Here is a 26,362-nt window from a genome sequence, read left to right as displayed (position 1 = left end):
GGTTTCAAAGGATAACCTGAATGAGATGAGTTTACATGGCGGGGTAAAGGGTTGCAAGTACGAGCGTGGAATGATCCGGATGAATTCCTAAAAATGTTTCTAATCTTCATCGCTGTCTGCGTTAATGACCGGAGCTACTTCTTCGATGCTGAATATTTTAGTTAAGATTTCTGCGGGACGTATAATTTTTGATAAGTACCGAGCATGTGATAAATAATATATGATTGCTGCGACATGTGAACAGCATCCGACGGTACGGTTACCATTCGCACATTCGCAACAATAGCGTTGAATTCCCGAGTAACCAATTGAATTTGGAGTATAATCAATGTAACATCTATATGTTTTACTATTAATATGCCGTGATTAATTTTTCGAATCAAAAGTCACTGCCTGAGCAGAGTGTGCAATGGAAGATGCTGTGGTATAAAAAACGTCACATTGATTATACTCCAAATTCAATAGGTGAACCTAGCATTAAACGTTATTGTTGCGAATTGTACGAATAGTAACCGTATCTTCCCACCACCTTCCCTTATCCCCAAACCTAACCCAGACCTAACCCAGGCCAATCCTTACCCCTTCCTGATGGAAGAAGCCCACCACCTTCCCGTGGTTTCCATCGAACAATAATACTTTTTTCTACAAATGAGTAGCGAACAATCAAACAGGTACTTAAATATGTGATTATTAAAAAAAAAGTATTATTGACTGAGAGTGGGATAGTAGATATAGAGTGGAATGATCCTTATAGCTTCTTCCGTTAGATACTGAAGCTGTGGTAAACACCTACAACATATATATAATAAGAAAAGCGGAATCGTGAAAAACACTCCAAAATTATTTTTATAGGCATTTCAGATTAAAATATTTTGAAATGTTCTCAAAAAACATTTAAAAGTAAATGTTGATCATCATTACATAGTTAGAAACTAAAAAAAAAATATAATAATGAACATAAAAAATTATGAGTCCAAGAAGGACTCGAACCTGCAGGTAAAAAACATGCAGCGGTCCGGCAAGCGGACGCTTTGTCGCTGCGCCACTGACGCTGTTGCAGATATAGTGTCGACACTTCGAAACATAACGCGCTCGACATAGTTTTCATCGGACGAGTTTATTTATTTTCTGTAATTCTTATATTATTTTTCTGAGTGCAAAAGCATTGAACATTGCACAAAACATATGTTTCATAAAGAATGTACGGAAACTCAACGTACATGTTACTCTGACGCGAAAGAAACGACGAAAATATCGGTTTTTGATTTTTTTGACAATGGCGCACCAAACCGAAAAATCTGAAAAAAATCAGGGATACTAGTAACAACATTATGTATTTACTGTAATAATATGATTGTAGTTCTGCGATTGCTTCAATGCGAAATTCGCGTTTTTTGGCGTTTTTTTGCGTTTTTTATTTTTCACGGCTTCAATTATCGTTTTAAAAATCTCAAAAAATTCCACAACATGTGTCTTGGTATCTGATATATCTCTGATTTTTTGTCGAATTTTTTATTCAGTAAGATGCGAGTAATTTCCAAAAAACTTGATTTTCTATTTACCCTCATAACTACCCCCCAGGTTGAGTTACAGGGTTGAAAATTGCCACAAACTAGTTTTTTGTAATAAGCTATCGAATGATTCATTGGAAGTCGGATTTGGTTTGGGGGCACTTTTGACCCCCTTATTCGGCTAGGCCCTTTATATGTGAACAAAATGCTATTGACACATACACAGTAACTAACACACAAATATCATTACTCAAATAAAATATATAATAATACAAATATTAATTGGGCAAAAATTTATAGCTCATCTTACAGATAGTATATTTGTGCAAAGTATCCCAGAACTGATGATATTAATGAAAAAATGACGATTCCGAATAAAAAAATGCGTCGAAAATATCAAACAGAAAATTCAATTTTATTCGAGTACACGTGCACTAAAATTCTCTACCAAACAAAAGTATTGAACTGCCTGATTAATTGTATAACAGTTTAATCTTTACCTGCATTTAATGTGGTGACATTTTTATTATTTTTTTATTGCATTCCCAGGTTTATCGATAAGCGATGTTAGTACTTTTACTAAGCTGTGAGCCCATACTTTTAGCCAGTAATGTATGTACAATAGTTTTAAGTGCTTAAGAGAAACATGGGAACTTCTAGTTTGCAGTAGGTAGAGCAGTACCAGTAGTCAGATGGCGAATGTTTCTCTCGTGCCATGTACCCTTTAAGCGATTAAAACTACTTCTGTACACTCGTATTCAATCGCAATTCAAAGTTAATTTAGTCGTAAACAAATTGTGGTACGAACAATTTTATTAAACATGCAGATACCTTTGATATTTCTTGCAGAGCCTTATTGCAGAGCCTTATTGCAGAGCCTTGATATTTCTTACAGACTCGAAGAGTCTTTTAGACCCACAAATTAGTCTCGTCACCCTTCTCTTTCCTAATAATTATTTTTAATTTTAAAAAGAAAAGTGTCTATCAGAATATTGCAACATATATGTCAGTTAATTATTCAGATATGTATGGGAGAATTTTAACAGCCCCTGATTCATGACGTCAACACTCTATCTATTGGGAGGGACACGTATTTTTCCATGGGTGATCGGGTCATTGGGGTCTCGAAATATGAACCTGGGTTGAGTGGCACGATAAGAGAGGCGATCAAGGAATTTGGGAGATGTCAGAATGCAAAGACGGTAGCATTCAGTAATGAGTCGTTAAGGCGATCGAACCTCTCGTGTACTCTTGAGTTAGAGAAAAATTTATTCATACAAATGAAAAAATAAATAAGTATTTGCATAAAAAGATCAGTGTCTAAAAAAAATTTTTTTACTAATATCCTGCACCATTGATTCTGGTATATTCGACAGTTCTTAGTTTTTTAGCTAAATTCTATTTCAACTTAATCTAAAGCAATTGGATCAGGAAACTTGCGGATTTTATATCAAATCGATTACATTCCTACCTCAATTACAGGATTACAAGAATACTAACATATGTAGGAGACTATATAAAGCTGGAAGCAGTGATATTTTGTAAATATTTAAAAAAATACAAATCCTCTAAAATTTACCATATTTGTCACTTTTGTGAAACTAATAAGCATACGAATTCTGCTTTCATGTTTACATTAATCAAACAGGGTGGGATCTCCTATATAAGTACTTGTAATCAAGTCGCAACCATTTCAATGTTTAGTTCGTACATCTTACATTCAAGCTATAAGTTGTAAAAGAAAATATTATTTTACGTTATTCATTGTTATAAATCATTGCTTCGATATTAAATTTCATTAATAAAAATATATATGTATAAAATTAAAACTTTTCATATCGAGTTGCGACACTTTCAATTAGTTAGGAGACATTATTTATCGAACAAGTGTAATTTCACGTTTAAGGTTCATTTTCTGGCCTTTGTTTGCTCACTTCATTACAAATTCTCTTTGTTTGAGGTACAATGTTGTGGAAAATTAGCAAAATTTCCTCAATCAAGGCATATTGTACCGAAAAGTTCTCTTATCACGCTGTTAAATGTGGTATCCCAGAATTCTTGTTTTATATTCATACGGAGACCCCCACAAATATAACCATAATCCTCTAGTTTAATGAGTTTCTAGTTCAGTGCGTCGACTACGAGCGTGTGCAACATAAATCACGTTTTTTTGCATTCAACTCCTTATCGTATGTTATTTCTCGCACCATTTGCGCTGTCTGCGGATTGCATTGAACTATTATCACGGAATTTCGCATCCTGTGCAGGAAAGAAAAAAATATGAAGTCTGCAAATCCTTAGTTTGCGTTAATAAGGTCCAGGGAACGAGTTCTCGAGAGAAGTCGTGGAAATGGACAGTAATAATAAGACTGGGGGAAATCGATGTCATTTGCGGCGAATCGATGGAGCATTTGAATTACACAACAGTGTGAAAGTGACGAAACGAGAATTATTAAAAAATTATTACTTGCACATAGTGTAGTTATGCACTTACATGAGAAAGGTTTATTCTCACGGTTTGAAATATAGAGGGTGTAACATGTACACGTTTCAATATTTTAAAGGGTGGTGGAATACTCCAGTTAGATCACAAAATGTCCAATTACATAGTGTTCGATCTGCTTTTGTTTTGCAGTAATAATGCCTTAAAGTTAGCACTGTATTCTGAAACGAAGATAGCTCCTGCATATCGGTGAGACAAACACATTGAAAGAGTACGTTGTCCTAGAGAGTTCGGTTGCTTGAGAAAGTTATGTTTGTTTCGGAAAACTCTGAATAGGTGTTAAGACCCTCATAGACACAAGTCCTTCAACGGGACTCCTATTGTAAACGGTTCTTGCTCTGTCGCTTGAACAGCTGAGTGTCGACAGTCTTTTAGGTACACTATATCTGTGTGTTACCTACGTTCTTTTCCTCGAGCATTTTTTATCTTTAAAGCTTTATAAAAATTAAACTGTAAGAGATATAATAAAATGTATTAAGGCTTTTGTGTTCTATTGCTCCTCCTTAGTATATTTGCAAAATTACAAAATCCTCTGATTCGTAATTTAGAGTATAGACATGTTAACTTTGAAGCATTATTACTGCAAAGTGGAAGCAGATCAGACACTATGTTATGAGACATTTTGTGATCCATTTGAGGTCTCCTACCACCCCTTGAAATATTGAAACGTATACATGTTACACCCTGTACATTTTGGATGCGTTTCAGAATTGAATAAAATATCTTGCAGTAGAACATTCCTCTTTAAACTATTTTCCTTTTTTTTTTGAAATTTCAAGCTCATTGTTACATTATTAATAAATGTGTTTATGGCAAATTCAGTGACCTAAACTAGGGTGATTTCAGAATGACATTGATGTACACTTTTGTCACTGCTAATGTTTTTTCATTTTATTTTACTGGGGTTTATAGATATTAGGTTAAATAATATAATTTGTCATGTCTTCAGAATTTACAGACGTGTGTTAACTATTTTGTCATTGCTCAAAGGTTGCTAATAATTTGCAGAATGTGTGTCGTGTTCCATAGAAATTTTCGTAATTCAAGTATTGCACATTGGTTATACTACCTCCATAAACAAGAAGGAATGTGAGAAATTACTGTAGTCAATCCTTAGGCTTGTTAGTACTACTTAATGTTTTCTGCTTTTGTTTTTCGTGATAGTGTACATATAGGTATTCCTTTTGCCTCATTTTCTCTCAGAAGTGTTTCGTTGTATTTTTTTTAAATTCATTAAAGGTATGTAGGCTCTTTTTACGGTACGTTCGTATGTTTAAATCATTACGTGATAGACTTGCAGACTTCTTCACAATTCCATCAGCTCTTTCTTCCATCAAATTCCTAAAAGCAGAGCTGGAGAAAATAGCTATTTGAAATAGTAGACTGTCATAAGTATTTCTATTTCATCAAACACTACATGATATTGTAAACAAAATATTTCTTTGAAACAATTTTCTTTTCCTTTCAATTAAAGTTTAATGTTGCATCAACTGCTTATGTTAGTTATTTCTGAATAAAGATAAGAGAAGGAAGAAGAGAAGAGGGAAAGAAAAAAGAACGGAACTGGATTGGGTTTAGGTTAATAAATTAAATAATTTTGTTTCATGGAAAAAAGAAATCATGTTGCAGATCCTACTGGTGGTAAAATTGATTTTGCAGGTTGATTTTATTTGATTTTTCCATGTTTGACGGTGATTAAAGTATTAAAGATTTCACATTTTGGGGGATCATGTTTGGCTACTAAATGATAGTGTGTAATTCTTGTATGGCAAATTTTTATTCTAACGATGGCTATTTGTAAAAAATAAATTTCAGAGAACTCTGATCGATGAAATAAATAGTATATCAAATAGTTATTTCAATACAACGCTTATAGAAACAATATTTGAAATAACTACTTCATTTGTTACACATGGAAATACAATTTCATTAAAAAGTTTTGAAATGGTGTCGTGAAATAGTAGAGATAGCGATATGAAGGAAAACAGGAGGGTATAAGAAAAAATGAACACAGCAGGAAAAGAAAATGATAGCAGAAAGAGCGAAACTGAATGAGAAAATTGAACGACAAATACGTAGATAGTATCTGTTAAATGAAATATTTCAATTAGTATTATCTCACTTATCTATTTCAAATATTCCTCAGCTCTGTAGCTGAGTGAAAATAGTTACATATCATGTATCTAGAATATAGAAATATTTCTACTGTCATACCATGTATGTGCTTGGAATTTAGTTACTATTGGACATAGTCTAGCAAAATAGCATTTGTTATGTGAAATATTTCAATTGTCACTATTTTTACTAGTCTATTGTAAATATTTCCTATCTCTGCCTAAAAGGTTTCATCATCTACTCTCCTACCAACTCAGTAATAAATTAAATCTGATTTGTGAAAGCCCATAACTTTTAGCAGTTATACTATGTTATACAGTTTCCATTTGCACTGAATATCCCTACTGTTACGGATGTTAATCATAGATAAGGTGACCTATTTGCAAATCTATTCACAAAACTCTGCCGCTAACCTCAATAAACAAAAGGAAATATAGTTAAGTCATACGTAGTATACACTATAAACAAAATAAATTAATTCATCTTCAATTAATTTTAAATATACATATATGTACATATGGGTAATTCTAAATTCACTGAAGGCAAGCATAATTAAGAAATGATTCAACTGAGAGACTAAAAAATTTAAAAGACTGTCCCATTAATTTACCAAAGTATTTAAATTTAAAGATTCAAAGTACAACCTTCCTTGATTACCCAAACTGAAAACAGAAGCCTGAAAGAAAACTTCGATGACTTCTTCGTGCCTAAACGTTGTAGTCATCATATAATCTCGTAACTCTTCACTTTTGCAAGCGTTCTTTTAGTCAATTAGCCACAGTGAGAACCCCAGAATTCGTCCATTCGCTTCAGGGTCAACGCTGAACTAAGCCACTTGCGATTAGTCATAATGGCAATTATTTTATTGCGCAACGTTTCCCCTGCTTCCAATTGAGAATTCCCTGTTACTGAGAGGCACCGCTCGACACGCCCGCGTCTTTAACGTTAAATACCTTGAATATTAATGATGGCGATGATATAGTTCAATTTCGATGACGAAATCGTTCTCTGTGCACAGGGAGAAAAAAAAAAAGCGTAACGAGAGCACGAGCACGCGAATCGGCTGCGTTCGTTCTTTGCCAGTGTGTCTGGCTACTTGCCAGTTGATACAGAAAAGCAAGGAGTTTATGGTAATCGAGAGAATCAGGTGTGCCTTATTACGTTGACCCTGGGATGCGGATTAATAATTATCACGGTGACAGCTTTGAAGTCTTCTATCAATGTCCCTTTTACTCCACTGGTTCTGAAATCTTTGGCTATCGTCACAGTAGCCCTCCAGTCTCCATTAACATTATTGTATTTTTATTCCCTTTAAAAGCTCGCTTAACTGGGAGGAAAACAAACAACGTATCTGGGTTCTTTGTTTCTTTACCTGATGTTAAAGGTTCCTTATTTGCATTTATACAAGGTGTTGTATATGTTGATGTAGTCGTAAAAATTGTGACGTGCAAAGCTGGAAACCTAGAAGCAAGATTAATATACAAGGTGTTACAGAAAATGTGACATTTTTATACGAAAGATAGTGAAGTTAAAATAGTGATTAGAGTCGACGTATATAAGTAATACAATTGACCAACTACATGTTGCACTCTAATACGAATGTAACTTGGTGTCTCAGTGAAATACACTACTGTGAATAAGTATTTGGACATTTCCACATTATTGCAATGTATAAAACAGATCAAGTAAAATTCTATGCTACAATTTTTGCTACAAACCTAATCTCAGGCGATGATATAATGTTCACAAATACCGATGAAATTAACATTTGATAGCAGTTAGTATAAATAAAAGAATGTAGGTATTCCATGAATTTTCAATAACATGGATGTGTCCAAATACTTATGCATAGTAGTCTGTATACAGGATGCTTGACAACAGGTGTCAGAAATTTTAAGGGATGATTCTGTATGCCAAAAAGGACGAAAATACAAAATTATGAAATTCAGAGCAATAATAATTGTTGTATATCAATTGTTGTAAGTGTGTCTAAAATTCTTGTGAAATGTGTCTGACTTTGGGTTTATTCTACTATCGGTGTGCACTAATCAGGTCAGACACAATAACGTCAGTAGATTAAGACTCGAGTCAGACACTTTTCACGCATATGTCAGGTGTTTTTTCTACAATTATTGATTCGGAAACGAAGCCTTAAAGGCATGTTCATTTATCTTCATTTCCGCCTTCCCCTAATCCTTAGTAATCCAACGTTGGGCGTGACTAGACATACTTACTTATACATTGATACAATATATAAAATCATCAAAAATCAATTGAAGTTGCTAGGATAAATTCAAACAAATTAGTTGAAAGCAGACTATTAAAATTCAGAAAAATAAATTGGATTGCAAAGGGTTAAGATTTTTGGCTTCTATTACTGAACACCCTGTATACTTTCCAAGGCACGCTAAGAGTGTCCTTTCCTACTTATTTACTCATATTTACTTTCTTTTGCTACACGTTTGACATACTTCTTGCACTCTACAACTTTGAATTCGACGAGTGAATTTCCATGTCATAAATCATGATTTATCTTTATAAGAGAAGTACAGCTAGATTAGAAACGCAAAATGTCCCTTTTTGGTAATTAATGTAACCTAATTTGTAATGTAACTCATTTTAGATGTCAAATAAGTGTATACACCATGGAAAGGGGTGGGTGAGCGAGTTTTAAGGGTTTCAAAGGGAGGTATTAAGAAAATACCTTCAGAGCCATTACGTAAAGAAGTAATTTAAACGTATTTACATCAGTTACATGTATTTTCCTAATGAACAACTATTTTTCAATCTTAGAATCTTAGTACTTAAATCTAAGCAAACTTGAGTGATGATAAGAAAGAACACTCTCTCTTGAAAGTGCTTTAAAGCATGTAGTATAGTATTCAGAGGGTAAAACGAATTTCTAAATCTCAACTTTGCAGTTGTGTTTGCAAATACATGAATTTGAATAAATATCCATAATGTAGTCATACATCAACTTGCATAAATGAAATCCAAAGAAGTAGTCAAAATTGTAATTAATAATTATGATGACAACAATATAACTTTCGATATTTAAGAAACTTATCGTGGAATTCCAGCAAAAAATGAAAGTGTAACCATTATTTGGACATCGTTTTATATTGATATATCAGTAAAAAAAATTACTAAATGACATAATTTAACATTTTTAAGAGAAACTTGATTTTAATTAACAGAATATTATTGGTAACATATTATTGATAAAATTTGTGGACAGAATGTTATATATAGTTTTTGAAAATATAGTATGACGTTACACGTTTTGAAAACTAAAGATTATATATATTTTCAAAATAAAATGCATTCAAAGTTATGAAGAAGATAATAAACAACTATTACTGGACTAAACATTATTGAACGTACAAAGCTTACACACTATTATTTGCTAGCCAAATATGATCACCACGTTATGACATTTGTAATACTATTATAACTGATAAGCATTTCATTATTGGTTGCCCCAAATTTTTAAACGCTGCGTTAAAATAAAATCGAACAAAGTTCTATTTTTATGACAACTTCATCAACAGACTTCCTCACTTAATAATTTTCTTTAAGAAACGACGTTGTTCGACAGACCTACTTAAACTTCAATCGTAACTACTGTTCAGTATTTTATTTCTTCTTTTCAAAAGTAAACATTCTAAGCTGTCGATGCGCCATTAGACTCCACTGAAAAAAGAAAAGGGGATGTGACTTTGAAATCTCTAAAGAAGAGAACTAAGGGGAAAGGTCACTGTATCCATTGCTCCATAGAATTTCGATTTTTATTTGCCTTGGAATCAAATCAAGGAGACAATGGATATAGATAGCGTGATGAGGACAGTGAAGAACCGAAGGGAAGAATTAAGAGAGACGCCCTAAGGTGTTTACAGCGGATCTCAGCTGCGATAAATCCGGGCTTTGGTTCACTTGAAATTGCTTTTCGAGAATCACCTGAAGCCGATGCAATTAAAGAGGATCACTGTGCAGTCGCAATAAAATCTAAAACTTCCTGGTAGTCACGAGACGAAAAAACCTACGTTACGTCACCGTTTAATTCGGTAAAAAGTTTACTTTAGAGTTCAACGTTCTCCCGATGGCAACTTCGTAATACCTTTAATTAATTGCGGGCAACCGGGACAGATTCGATTATAATCTCAAAGACGAACGTTCACCCCCTGTTTAAGAGGTTACATCTACCTAGAAGCTCGAGAAAGCTATATAAATTTGCGAATTTTTTTGTCAGTTATTAAACATTGTCCTAAATTTTGAGGAAGAAATGGTATTAATTAAAAGATATATTGCTATTCATAAAAACGTGTTTCTTTCTCAAACATTTGCTAATTGAAAAACCCAAACAATGCATTTGAAAGTAAAAAATCGAATGGATATTAAAAATAGATGAAATTTGGAAATCCTTGACGATCTCTAAATTTTAATTTTGCATTTTATTACAAAATGGTGGCGGTGTAAAGTTGAAGTATGGAATTTAATTGAAAAGATCGTCCTTCTTTTTATTTATTTAAAAATTGGAAATAAAATTTAGAAAGGTTCGCTCGTCAAAAACATCGTGAGGTTCGTAAGAGTATCTCTCATAAATTTGAAGTGAATCGGTCAAGTGGTTCCTGAGATATGATGTTCACTGCATTTGAAAACGAGTTTCAAGTTTCTTCATTCTTCACTAAATTCATCAAGAAACTTTATTAAATTTTGAGATATCGATATGAAATTTTCAGGATACATTCTTGAAACCTGAAGCTTTCCAAATATGTAAAAAACAAACAATGAATTTTTTGACCCAGCTAAGTAGATGTAACCCTATAAGAAAAGATTTACTGTTCATAAGTGAAAGGCTATTAAGTGTTTGAACAAACATACAATAGTTTTCGCCTTGTTTTCTTATCATTGTGACCGCATAATAGGAACTGGTTTTAATTATTTCTTAAAAATGTTGAACTGTATCAGGGTTCTACAAAAAGTGATAAAGGAAAAAATTCAGTGGTATGACAAGGTTGACTTTATTTTTTCATAACTGCATATTTATTAATAGTTGTCAAATATTCGAAATGCCAAAATTTTCAAAATATTTTAATAAGACATGATCCATAAAAAATAATGGTTATCTAATGTTTAATGTTTTTAATTCTTATAAATCTTGTGATATTTGTAATTAACGACAAAATTGATATATGTTGCATAAACTATGTTGCATAAATGTAGCATTCAAACGAACTAATTTCTATATAAAATAACACGTTTTTGTGCGATGAAAAACAACTGTGAATATCGGTTTTCTAATGCATCATTACTCAACACGAGAAAAACAAATGAGATAAAATTGAGATTATAAGAGAAGGAATTTTATTACATCGTTGAATTTTTTTCTGTCATTTTTTACTTTGTTCAACTAAGCAAGAAGTATAATATGTACATTTCTACTGCGTAACTACCACTATATTTGTTTACATTAACAAGTATTTAAAATAATCAACTTGGTCTTGAACTTGAACCTATAAAATGAGGGTCTATTATAGATTTCCTCTGCACCTATTTAAAATTTGCCTTGGTTGTTGTTAAATTTAATCTTTTTCACTTGTAGAATCTTTTAGTAGAAGTATTTAGTAACTTGAAAATATTTATGTAAGCCTGATTTTGAAACATAAACTGTGCTTGTGAAAAATTTATTTAAACGTAATTAACAAATTATTAATTCCTTTTTCGATTGCTATTAGTCTGTTTATTTATGTTATCTTTTCGAGCTTGCTATATTTCTTCTACTTATTCTGCTTGTTGTACTGGTTTTATTTATTCTACCAGATCTACTTGTTCTACCAGATCTACTTGTACTACTAGATCTACTTTTTCTACCAGTTCTATTCGTTCCACCTGCTTTACATATTCTACTACTGTATTGTACTTATTCAAAGCGTTACACATCTCATTTATTTCAGTGGATTTATTTTTATTCTTATACATATAATACAATAGCACAAATGTAATTATAAGTAAGGGCTTCATTTCACTGAATATGTGCAGAAACCTAGAAACATCTCAAAGTTTCAGATATCCCGAGAATAATTAATTTCAGATGGCTTCATGTGTAGACTTGATAAATAGTATAAATAAATCTACAGGTTGAGTAAGGCAAACAGTAAATCTTGCATGAGCCATTTGTAATGAATCTAAAGTTTTTGTCTGTCCCTTCGTATGCACATGAAAACTAGAATTTTCACTGAAAATAGTCGTTAAGACTAAATTATATTATTACGAATCGTTGTTGACAGAAGCAAACTCATGTGTCTTTGAAAATGAGGCTCTAGATAAAAGCACAAAGCTGCACTAGGAAGATAGGAAAAGTTATGAAGGGAGCGACCTGAAAATTCCCATTAACCACCCCTGTTTACGTACTCCTCGTAATACTTTGTATTCATTGGTGTTGACCAGAGGAGCCTTCGTAACAGCTGTTTCTCGCTAACAAATTTACGTTGAGTATTAAAAATTAATAAGCCTAAACTAGACGGGTTATTTAATCCTTTGCAATCAGCAAAAACAAGTGTTAGGACTTATCACAAGGATATTATCAAATCCATTAATTATCAGCACATCATCAGAATTGGATAGGATCAATAACAAATTTGATTACTTTCCTTTCACGAACACTAAATTTAGTCTTAGTTAGGTACATACTGCTTACCAAATTTAAATAATTCAGTAAATTTCTATACTTTTATTTTTTTACAATTAGCGTAATTCTTACTTGAGTTATTTAATTTAAGTTCACGAACAATCCTTACTAATGCATTCATATCAAGAAATGTGTATACAATTTTATGTATCTAATTATTATTTACATATTCAATCTTCAATAGTCATATCGTAACATTGTTAATAAATTGTTTAATAAGAATTACCAAAGATTCACATTCAGAAGGTAAAGCCTGTATCGTTAGAAACTAATGGCAAGCTTTTAAACGAATCTCGAAAGCGATACACGTACTTTTTCACAAAGTGATCGAGGAACTTCTTGAAGCTTTAATTGATCCTAAAAGAAATTAAAGCCCAGAAGCGTGGAATACCAAAAACGAATAGTAAATGTAGAGAACAGTGGGGCTGTATAAGGGTTACTTTATTGGTTACAAACGCAAAAGGAAGCAGCTGAATGAACACTTTCGTACGAAACGTTTGTGTACCGAACAAACATCGGACCAATCTTGGGCTATTCCTGCTTCCTCGTCCTCATTTCTCACATCTCAACCCCTAAAATCGTCCTTTCAGGCTCGTGGTTGCCATTTTTCGACGGTGCTCTCGCGTGCTGGAAACTAGCACGCGAAAGAGAAAAAAGAGACGGTAGTTTACGAATGAGAAACTGGCTTTGTTCCTTAGCAGCCAGTATAATGGTTCCCTTGATCTTTGGACACGCAGAATCGAAAAAATCGATAAGCAACGTGTCGGTGGGTGGCTATTGCAAAGTGTCAGTGCCTGGACAGGATATATCTGTGGTTGTAAAGCGAAACAATACATTTTTATTTTCGAGATATTGATTTTTGGTGCTTCGAATTTTAATCCTATGTTGTGGATTTATATTTTATTTATTTACCTTATTCAAATATCTCTCATTAGTGCACAATCAGAAAAATAAATGTGACATAACAAACACCTAATACTACAGAAGAAACTAAAAAAAAAGGGACAATTTTATTAATATTCGTTCTTTAAGAGAGTAGTCTTTTTAGTTGAATCCTCTTTGCTTAACACACAAATGATGTCTTATAGATTTTAATTCGAGTATAAATTCAATCTTCTGGAAAATGTGACTTATGTCGTTTAGCTATATGATCACAGATATCTATAAGTAGGTAAAAATTCATTATTATTGTGGGTTATCACTTACCAACAAAAATATTTGTAGTAAATAAAATGTGTAATATTATGATACGAAAATTCGAATGAAGTATGGAGAATATTTACAAATAAAATTTGCAATAAATTGAATCCATAACTAGTTTAAAATTAACAATTTGGAACTCTTGTTCAATACTTAAACCGACAACACATTAAATTTAAACAGAATTTGAATTATAATTCCCTAAATTGAAAAAGACGAATTAGCGAATATGGTCCACTTATAAACAAATTATTGATTCAAAGGGTAAATTTTGTGGTGCAACTCTAGATGCAAAATGAGTAGATACCTATACCTATGTATAGTCAAGGTATGTACTTTACAAGATACATTACGAATTATAATATTTTATGAAAAAATTATTAAACTGTGACTTTATTGGAAAATATTACCACAGTATCAGTCTAATCCTGTCGATAAAAATTTTTAGATATAGGTATGTAAGTACCCACTTTTCCAATTATTTTAAATCAACATAATATAGAAAAATTGTAACTTCCAAAGAAATGTTATCCAATTTTTTTGCTAAAGCAAAAAAACTTGGCGAAAAGATTCCGTTTACAGCTAACTGTGAAGTAGAACGAACTTCTGCTGCGAAAGAAACTTCAAGCAGAAAGGTTCCACCAATCAGAATGTGTTTTACCTATGTAACGACATTTTTTATATCCCCAACTTTCTCAGCTAATCATATCAAGCAACTTACGTGCTAAATATATTATATTTGATGAATATATAATGATGGACTTAATGAATCGTTCCATATTCTTTATGATAAAACAGCAGTTGAGAAACGTGAAGTATAAGCGTCCTTGTGGTTTACAATAAGAAAATAGAGATGTACATATTCCCGAGAAAAATGTGAAAACATATTGCCTCAGTGAATGTAAGAACGACGCAAATTTGCGTCATCTTTATGCAAATTCAATCAATTAAATGTGAAGGAGATTCGAAATTGGTAACAGCCCTAAAAAGTACATCTTTGCAATTTCCAATTACAATGAAATTCCCCTTCCTCGTTAATACAACTTTCTGAAAAACTCAATTGTAATTGTTAATGCAATTGTAAAAATTCTAATTGGTAAAATGCTTCTAAAAATCAGAAACAGCTAATTTCACTAAACGAAATTAACACAATGGAATAGAACGTTTTCCACCTTTCCTTCCAAATTATCCACTTTTTTTGGCACCTGTTTATCTTCATGCGTGACGATCGATGGTAATTAATATTGCTATTAATTAGCTTCTACTATAAAATCTCATCTTATAGTTTAGTTTCTGAAAATAGACTATGCGTAGCTAAAAATTCCGTGTTTTCCTGCCACATAGTAATTACTCTCCCAAACTCGTTCTCGTTGCAAATCAATTTTTTGTGAAACATTGTCGCATAACATCAATCTCACGTTACGATAATTCCGGATAAACGAGAAACTCGCGGAGGTGTGTCCCGGAAAACCTGCTATGACACTGTACGAGCTTGAGGCAACTTCTTTCCTTTGCTCGAAGGTGGACGGGCTAAACGTCGTTCCTTTGATTATAAAATGCGACAGTGCAGGCGGAATTATCATTCGATCGTTTCGCGCAAAGTCATTGGGACTTCTATGGTAGAGCTGGATTGACGCAAACGAGATTTGCTAGGGAATTTACCGAGGTGTCGTTATTAACATATTGCGTACTATGAGGAAATTTTAGAATTTCATCAGGACTCTGAAAATTACAGGAAAAATATCAATAGTGAAAAATAAAAATATGAATATAAATAGTACGCAATACAGGGTGTTTCAGAAACACGTGTCAATACTTCAGAAGCTGAATCTGCACGCTAAAATAAGTAAAAACTGTCATGTGAACATATGTCCTATATACTTTGATACTCAAGTTATGGATGATTAAAGAAAATGTACAAAATATTCACTGTGTGCTTCAACACACGCTATTACATATTTTACAAGTAGCATCAAGTTTCACACTGACTTGAAAATGTTGGATGTTCCTCAAGTAAGGTAAATGCCCCAGTAGCTGACCATGTCCTGATACCTGGACACTGAGTAATTTGATTCCATTTTAAGCTTAAATTCTTATATAAAACCAGTACTGCTAATAAAAAAAACACAAAAAATGTTATCATAAAATAGTTCAGTTACTGGTACGCAATTCAAGTATTGACATATATACGTTTTTCGGTTGTCCATATACTAGGACATTTGACCTCTTAAACGTCCAGGTATTGGCTAGATGGCAAACTCATGATTTTTGAGTTCAAGCTATGTCATTATTGCAGCAAATACAGTCACTTTATTTGCTATTACCTGCTACTTAATTTCTAAATAAAATAAGAAATACTATCATGATCCAATTATCAAATATATTATTACTCATATAACATCAGTTTCCATAAAACAACAAATCAAAGAATCCATGTAACCCTAACCAAACAAATCACTCTCTGAATAAGACTGCATTTCGCTATCGCTCATTCCTGATCATCAATAAACATCCACAAATTAAAACAAGAGCAATACAAAAGAAAAGAAGGTTAAAATTACACAGTCAATTTGACACCTCTACTACTTTCATTCAATCGAATTGCCCCCTCGTTTTTCAAGCAACTTCTATCGTCCCATCGACAATCCCCCATAAAGCTCGCTAATACTACTTCATCTCCCTTAATCGATCTCCAACTTTTCAGCATTCAAAACCTATCGAGGCCCGTAGAAAAACGATTTCCTCCCATAATCTCGTAGCTCGTCTACGCTCCGAGGGGGCTTCAGATAAAATGTTTTCCCCCTGGGGAGTGTGAATCGCGTTCGAGCTTCCGGCAACGACGGAGGCGGCGTGCTTCCGGTCTCCGACGCCTCGTTTCCACACGCAACAGGACTCGGCGACGACGGAACGTGCCTCAGCGAGCCAGCATCGATTGATTATTATTATTATTATTTACGTAGCGTTCTTGCATCCGTGGCATCCTCCAGGCACCGTGAATCACCGCCGCGGGACCATGCAAGATTCGTAGCCTTGATAACCGGCCTGATGAATTATTTATGAGGCACTTGAATTCATTTGAATAGCGCGGCACGCGAAATTGCGTAAAGATCCGCGAGTATCGCCGCGATACGATACGATCGTTTTACTTGACTCCACTGTTCTTTCGAGAGGTTCCAGCAAATCTGCCTTGTTTTTTCTTCCTTGTGACGGATCGTAGATAGCCAGGCTTGCTTGACCTCTCGAAGTTCTTCGACTACAGTGTCCCCTTCGACTACAGTGTCCTCTTGTACAGGGTGGTTCATGCGATAGTTTCAAGTCGTAATACTATTCTCAGTGCCATTAAGAAGATACGTCTAAATATAGAAGATGAATGGTTCAATGAGTGATGTAGAACCATGACTTTTTGTAAATGCAATGATGCATGTGCATTCAGCGGATGCATTACTGTTTTTTTTTCTAATAGAAGTACTTTCTTTTATATAGATTGAATTTTTTCAGACTTTTACGAGGAAAAGTATTGGGGTAGAGTGGTAAAAAGTTTTTAGTTTGTGAGATATTTTAGGTGGAGATCTTTATTGGAGAAGATGCTCAAACACTTTATAGCAGCATATAGACATTACATCGATGGCTTAATGCACAAACGTTGTATGTCCATTATTGGTCAAGTTTAAGATTTCCTAATATAAAATCTCAAACTGGACCAAACTGGACATGCAACGTTTGAGCATTAAACCATCAATATTTCGCTTCTTTGTTGATGTTTGTTTTCGTAGTAAAAACCGATATGTGTTTGGAATGATTTTATCATTCGTTAGCAACTCGTCGTAATAGAGATATAAAATCAGTGACAATTTTAATAGTAAAAGCTGTAATTACACGAAATGTGCTTCATGAACAGCGTGCAAGCAGATATGTACAGCATTTGGTCAATTCGATCCCCTTTAATTACTTTCTATTCAGGTTCTATACCTAAATTCTTTATACAATCTTAAAAATAGATAAAGTTACATTATGTTAATAGTAATTGAAAAAAAGCTATAATTGAGCTATAAAAGCATTTACGCAACTAAATTATTTTTTACTACTTTATCTCAATACGGTTTTACGTAGGATATCACAAAGATTTGATCTATGCTAGAATATGCATATCCATTTAGAAAAAGTAATACAGTTGTAGTAAGTGCATAATTACGCTTATAAATTTATGATTTCATAAGTGCAGTATTTACTTTAAACTATTCATCTTCTGCATTTTCTTTTCTATTTGCACTAACAATATGCAGGGAGTTACAATGTGACACGATTGTTTGCACTACCTTGTACATTATCATTTTACTGACAGGCTTATAATGAGATACGAGTTATTAAGGTAGACTCAAATATCACTCCGTCCCTTTTGTCTTGACAGAGATTAATGTAAAAAAAATATGTTTACAGATTTTAGAAAGGGCTACATAATATCTTTGTTAAAATTGAGTTTTCTTGATGAACAATGGTGGCACATGATGTTTTTCCATATAATATCTCATTTCACTTTGCTTTATCATAGAACAAAGCACAAAGTGAATGAAAAGCATACGTTGCAGAGAAATACAAGAAGAATAGTTTTTACACAGGGTTTATTACGTGCTCAGGTTTTATGAATAATTAATATTTTATATATAGTGGAATTTTTGGCTAATTTATCATCGAAATTAAAAATTCTCATTAATAATATTAGGAAGATAGAAAACAAATTTTTCTATGTACTTTTGCGTACCTTCTTCTAATTATTATTAATAATTAAAACATATCATATTTGTCAATTATCACAATAATAATAAGATCATGTTTCTTCTCTACTTAAATAAACTTTAAAACTAATTATTTAAAATCATTACAAGATCGATTTACAAAGTTAATAAATATTCGCATCGAATATTGTACGATTTAAAAATACGTGTAAAAAAGTCTACTGTAAAATTCACTTTCTTACATTGAACAAAAATAGAAAAAAAGAAGAAAAACGAGATAAACGAGGCAATTGTTTAGAAAAAGTTGAATTGAAGTCTCATAAACGATCTCAGCGGTTACAATATTATAATTGCTAGATATTTAACAGGTATCAAGACCTTATCACTCAGTCAGTGGCGAACTTATGACGATCAATCATTTTTTCGCTGTTCCTACAGAGAATCGCCGATACTACGAACAGTCGATTTTTTTCGCCAGCGTAATATCGATCAAGGTAGCTGAGCGTGACTGAGTTGACACCTCCAAGGATACCGCTGAGAACGCATAGCACCGCGGAATAAATTGTATTACGTGCACCGGAAGCCGAGGAAAACGACGGCGATCGCGGGAAACTTTCTGTATCCTGAGGAAAGTTGCACGAAGACGTTTCGAAATTGCTAACTCTTTGCGCTTAGTTCAAAAGCGACGATTTCTTAATCTTAAAGATCGGGACTTTGACCAATTAATATTCGTTATTAGGGATAGTAAAATGAAACGATAAAAGCACGATCTTTGTCTTCACAAATCTAGAAGAAGCTAGTGGGGGATTATTTTCTGGTAACATGAACTACTTTTTCTATTACAAATACAGGATGTTTCAAAAATACATTTCGATGTTTCAGGAGCTGAATCTATAGACTAAAATAAGTAAAAAATGTTGTATGAACATATGTCCTACGTACCTTTCTTTTCGAGTTGTGGATGATTAAAAGAAATGTTCGAAAGTGCTCGCCATTAGATTTTTACCTTGGGGGCCATTTAAAATTTATTGAGTATTTAGTGCAAGTGAATAATGTGCACGAATTGCAACGAAGGATGTAAAATGGATTTGAGACTACTCGAAGAACACCTGATATTTTCCAAGTCATTGCGAACGTTGATGCTAATTGTAAGGCGTGTAATAGCGTGTGTTGAGTTTGCGGTTGACATTTGGAACATTATCTTTAATCATCCATAACTCGAGTGGCAAGGTATATAGGACATACGTTCATACGACATTTTTTGCTCATTTTAGTATGTAGATTCACCTTCTGATGTATTGAGACGTATTTTTTAAACACGTTATATTTAAAATGGATAAGTAGGTACACAGAAGTTGAAAATGGTCAAAATTAATTCATAAATGATCGTAGGTATCATCCTTGATCTTGAAATCCTGATTTTGAAGAAAATACATTTAAAGTACTTTTATTCTTTTCATGAATCATCAATTCACAACACATGGAACATATCATTTGAACCTGAAGCAATGTCTTTAAGTTGTATTTTGTCCAGTTTTCGAAGTAGATTTCGTTTCCCATGGTGTCAAAAGTAAAAACATAACTTACTCCAAGCAATCAATATGAGACAACTCTATATTATATCTATCTCACTTTTGATCCCTATATTTTCGACATTTTTGTAAATTTTTATCTAAAATTTTGAAAAAAATTGTGGACTTTAAAAGAAACAATTTTTCGACATATCTCGAGCTATATTTCCCTGAAGTAGTAAAAAACTGCTGCCATTTTTTTAAGGTTCACAAATAGTATAATAAAGAAATGTAAGTATTTAATCGATTTCTCTCAACACCAACGCATGATAGATCCTTCAATCCTGCATTGCGCATGAGAGTCACACGCGTTGGCACTTCGACTGCTTCAATTCCTCACATTTTAGCCATGCAATAGCACCGCGAGCAATTATCGACAACTAATCTCTCTAAAACATTTCTGCCAATAGATTATCGTTTTTTATCCGTGTTTGAAACCAACCACGTACTCTCGATCCATCCAGGCTTCCAATTAAAACAATTTTTTAATTACCCAGCAGGAAATCTCGCGGCTTCCGCGAGGCGCGTTCTTGAATCGCGCAGAAATTGTTCGCCATTCGCCGAGTAATTCTCGAGGAAGAAGGACATCGGCAAAAACCGTCGTTCCCCAAGATCCATCATCTCGCTTCTAACTCGCACCAATTATCCGCGCTCTTTAATTGCCCAACTGTTCGATGTCTCTTTCCCTCTATCTCTGAGCAGTAACCGATTCAGAAAAAAAAAATTACGTACATACAGCGTCGAATCATTCGAAAAATTCAGCCTCCCAACAGATTCCTTTATCCCGCGCCAATCAGCTGGTGAAATTATGTCAGTGATCCGGAAGTCGGTTCACACGCATGCTCGAGCTTGTTGCTTAGCCACGTCCAGTTGTGTTTGGCAAAAAGTGTCACCGTGAAAAATCGGGCTCCTTTGTTCGTCCACTGATTCGTGGACTGGCCTTGAAATTAATTGCCGACGCGGATCGATGTGTCTTGGAATAGTCTTGGCTACGATTTCTTCGCTCGGGCCTTTTTTCGTGTATGGTCTCCTTTTTGTTCAGCGGCAACGTGGGACCGCCACGGCGGATTTGTAGTCTGATCAATTTTTCGCAGAGACGAATAATGTTTGGTTCATTGTTGGAAACTGGAATGAGAAATGTGGTGGATATATCTATGGCTGTAAGGCAAAAGAACCAACCTCAAGGACCCAGTTCCTGATCGCTTAAGAACGATGGTTTTCCTAACGTATTCGTGGAAAAATGAACCAAATCTAAAAAATTTGTTGTTAATCGTATAAATCTAGGTGTTATCTTCACTTTGTTATTGAAAAATGTGCGAAAATAATAATAATTAATCATAACTTAGTTCTTAAAGTAAATTATGTTTCACTACCAGCTATTAAACTTCGCTTATAAATATCGAAATAGGTAACAGTTATTTACTAATTTTTTGGAACAAATTTTTATCAAAATAAATTTCATATGTTTTGAAATACTAAACTGATCAGGAATTGGATTCTGATCGGCAGTTGGGTCCTTGACGGTATGTCATATTCTCAAGAAGTTTGAATTAGGGCCTTAATTGAGACCTAAAATATAAAATTTACATTTTCAGAAAAAAGAAAAGGCATTCAAAAATTTTCCATTTAAAAATAGGGGCCCAAAAAGACATAAGTTCATAGGACAGTACTGAAGTTGAAAACTTTGAAATCAGAAAATAAATGCAGATAAATTTCATTTCAGTATGTACATGCAAGAAAGTTCCTATTACAACTCCAATCAAAAACGTCCATAAACTAAACGAACAGCAATAAATGACAACAGATGTCATAGGATTGTACTATAATTTTCCTAATACTTAATTTAAAAATATTTTTACCCTATTTCATATTCCTACCTATTCCTGTACAATTTTTTGTAAAGTTTAAGAATATTCTTGAAAGTCTATAAACTTCATAGCACCACCCTTCATTCATTTTATAATAATATCTTCACAGCAACTTGAACAGCACAAGAAGATAAATTGTAAATGTTGCTATAGAGAATGATTCGTATAGGATGTTACAAATCATTTTCTTGGAAATAGTTATTAGACAAAACGAGACAGTTTTTTTATAGGATGAGGAGACTGTAGCGAGCCCCTCAGGGAACCAGAAGACTGCTTCCCTCTGTTTTCTTTCAATCAAGTGATACATTTCCTGATGTGTTTCTTCTGCTGAATTGTTTTAAAGTTGTTTACAAACATACATTTGCTTGATAATATGAAAAGTAGTTTTCCACTAGAGTTTATCAACAGTGTCTTAAGAGAATGATCAGATAAGATAAGAAAGAGTCTTCTAATCACATTCGTTTGTCTGCAAATAATCGATAGCCAAAAATAGCTACTCTTAATAATTAGGGTGGAAATATACTATTGTCAATTAGTAGGACTACATTTTTGACGTGTAGTAAACAAAACTTAAATTCTGCAAACATATAATAATTTTAATATGCACAGTGACCTATTTAATTTAAAATTCATCAATGTTGTACATTTAAATCTATATCTACATACGTGTTACAGAAGAAATGTTTCAAAGAAATATTTGCTACTATTCAGAGGAACTATCAAAAGAAAGACAGAGAAAAAGAAAGAAGAAAACAAAAAAGACAGAAATACATATGCTAATTATTGATATTATTATCATTATTATTAAGGTGGATTTTTGCTTTCGGTTGTTTTGACATCTAGTTATATGTTCTACTATAATTATTTCTACAAAGTCAATAACATGTGTGTATACAATATATGTAAAATCATAGCTGGGTCATTCCACGCCAAATCGATCACTTTTTGACCTCGACATCAGGGATTTTGTTCAAAATTGAATATGATGTAGTCCACATGAAATTAGGGGGGGTTTAAGTCATCATTTTGCTGTTATCAAATTTGTTTACAAAATACAGGCGGTCAAAGTTTTCAATTTTTGTCTATTTTCGTGAAACCAGGGTGTACTTTGGAATTTTTATCTCAGGAACTATTTGTCGTATTGAGTTGATTTTTTTTTATTTTAATCGGGAAGGTTTGGCCTATTTTAATAATATTTTTTTTAATTAGAAAGGCATGTATTGAAATGGAATAATTAATTCCCAATTATCTCAGTCACTAAAATTTTCAAACGAATCATTTTCCAAACATTTCTCTTACACCACTTAAGTACTTTCTATCAACATCTACTTTCATATATTGCATCTTCATTTTAATCTTCATCTTAAATCGTTCGTAAATAAAGCATTCCAATAGCACACAAATAAAGCAATTGCACATGCGCGAGAAAGCTTCCTTCACATTAAGATCGAAAAGCGTTTTCAAACCTCTGAATGCTTACGTATATCAGGTAATATTCGGGAAAGCCAATCTCCAGAAATTGCCTGTTTCCCTGCAATAAAAGCGCAAATAAAAATATAAGAGTAAATTTTTCCTAAAACTCTTCTCGCCTGGTTGATCGTGAAACAAAGTAACCGAAGTCTCCCCAAAGAGGAGTCACGCGCCACGAAAGGAGCGATGGTATAAAAGGAACATGGCAAACTACCACCGCGCGAGGTAATTTTTTCGAGGTACAAAATCCTCTCAGCGAAAGCATTAAATTTTCTAACCACAAAGCTAAATGGAAGGACAGATTAACAGAGATAATTTTGCTTCTTTATTGTAGCTCGGGAAGAGTATCCATAATTATTGATGTTGTTCTGGAAAAACATTGATACAGAATTCAACAAATATTAGATTTATTGAAAAATTCTAGTAGACATTTGTACAAAAAGTATCGATTATTTTGTAATACACTGGAGCCTCGATTAATTGGCTTAGAAACGCTTTTTTTTAAAATACAAAATAAGCAGTCTATTCTTAGAAGATTCCTTTCCTCTTGTAAAATAAGAATACCCAAACATGTGTCAATCTGTTTAAATTTTATTTATTTTTCAATTTTACATTTATAAGTGTTATCATCCACAAATTCTCTTTTGTATGTCGTCTTGCTGTTTCGAATACTAAAGGACACTAACTGTAAAAATATTTCGTTTAGAGGGGCAGACTCAAGCAAAACATTAAAACAAAAGCGATTTTCGGCAATTTTTTTATAATATAAAACCTTGATGAAACTTGTCACTGTCCATGTACAGGGTGTTTCATAACGTGTGGGACCTACTTCGGGAGCTGATGTATGCCTAAAAGCAGTGAAAAGAGTCATATGAACACATGTTCTATTTGTCTTCATTTATGAGATATAAAGAACTTTATAAACAGAGCAAACTCTGTGTTCGATCTCTCTTTTCCTAGGTCGCAATAGTTCCACAATAGTTGTACCTTGTTATGCACAATTACCGAAATTTCTCTTTCTAAAAATCTGTTATTACTTTTAGAGGCAAAAAAGAAACACTGGTTACATTACTTATTTAACGAGTCAAACATCCAGCTATGAAATTGAGGGTTGATTAGGTAACGTTTATCGCGTTGATTCATCCAGCTGGTCGATTCGTGTACTTGAACTTAAAGGTAGATTCGTAAGAAGCAATTCGTGACGCGATCAGAGTTACGTGACCTTGTTGAGGGTCACTTCATCCATTCAAGGAAATCTTTTCAAAAGATACTGTCCGTTTTGCGATCTGGCACGGCTGTAAAAGTCATGTCTCAATTTATGTTTTATATTGGTGTCAACCACGGTGTCGAAGTTATAAAGTACAAACAGTACCTTAATTAAAACTTGACATTTATGGAAGTGACATTTACATAGAGTGCCTGTGTTGAATAAAGAAATCAACTCCAAGGGAATCAGAAATATGGAAAAATGGGAGGACTTCATTGTAAATGGCATTACTGAGAAATTGTATAATTATTATGCAAACCTGTAGGAGGAAAACTGTGCTATTAAGGAATAAAAAGGTGACTGGTTTGTAGAAATCAAACTTATGTTGATTTATTGAAACATATGATGCATAAAATTAAAAAAAGGTTTATGCGCTGTTACTGTTAAATTTAAAAATAATATCTGATATTCTTGGAAGAAATGTGCATTTAAACTTCCAAGAATCGTAAGAGAGAACGTGGGATTTCCTGAAAGATGTTTTATGTCGCTTAAGTAGGTTATTTTAGAGGAAAGTATTAAGCTTCCGTGAAGCATAACTGAATAAAGGTAATTTATTTGAATAAAAAAGTGATATAAAATATTCTCGACAATTTAATTTACATAGATTCACAATGTAATATTTTTTAATTAGGTCAACGCAATTTTTTCAAACAGAATACGTACATGCATCTACATAGAAATAGAGATAAGTTTAAAATGGCAGCAAGTGATAGGTGAAATTCAGAATTGAAGACTGAAATTGCTGGTAAAATATGAAATACCTTTTATAGAAACCAATTGAAAAATGCATACTTTCAATCTAAAGTATAATGAAACTAGTTTAACTTACTAAAATCCTCAATACAGTCCATTAAAATATAAAAATCACATAATCAATAAAACACATGCTTCAAAATAATTGATTTCAAATTGGAGTTTCTACAAAGTCTGATAAAAATTCGAATAATTAAAAATGAAAGTAAACCGACTGAATGGCATCCATTTGAAAGGTCCAAAGGAGAAATTATAAAATCTCTGAAATCCCACAACTTGACAGATAAAAAGGGAGAAAAGATGGGAAGTCGTAAAAAACAATAGATATTGTACATTGCTTCTTACTTTCCTCAAAAGTGTCACAAAGTTAAAGAATGAATTGATAACAACCAGCATGAACGTTACCTACTTACTCGATAACGACGAATTATGAAAGCGCAGTGTGCGTTGGTTGCATAGCTTTTCTCTTTGAATGACCAGAGTGACACTGAAACTCGCATTTCAGAAACGTGAATGCAAACCTTTTCGTTGCGTTGCTGTTTGTTTTTTATCGACCGTTCATAGAAATGTGCGCAATAGCGCGCAATTTGCGTCACAAGGAGAGGGTGAATGACGCGGTATTGGAGTTTCCCAATCGACGAGAAAGTACATAATTAAAGGACTCAGAATGAAGGTGTTACGTT

General features: G+C 33.2%; 1 protein-coding gene across 1 annotated transcript in view; it reads right to left on the bottom strand.

The window, feature by feature from the left end:
- LOC143182131 (glutathione S-transferase-like) overlaps positions 1–26,134 on the bottom strand; it is a 67,217-nt gene extending 41,083 nt beyond the window's left edge. The window contains exon 1 of the mRNA XM_076382920.1: positions 26,093–26,134. The gene's annotated coding sequence lies outside the window, so the exon portion shown is untranslated. The remainder of the gene's footprint in view (positions 1–26,092) is intronic.
- Between the last annotated feature and the right edge of the window lie 228 nt (positions 26,135–26,362).

Source organism: Calliopsis andreniformis, chromosome 8, assembly GCF_051401765.1.
Source record: "Calliopsis andreniformis isolate RMS-2024a chromosome 8, iyCalAndr_principal, whole genome shotgun sequence".
In the NCBI taxonomy this organism is placed as follows: Eukaryota; Metazoa; Arthropoda; class Insecta; order Hymenoptera; family Andrenidae; genus Calliopsis; species Calliopsis andreniformis.
Note: the sequence above shows the minus strand (reverse complement) of the source record. Positions and strands in the feature narration are given on the sequence as shown.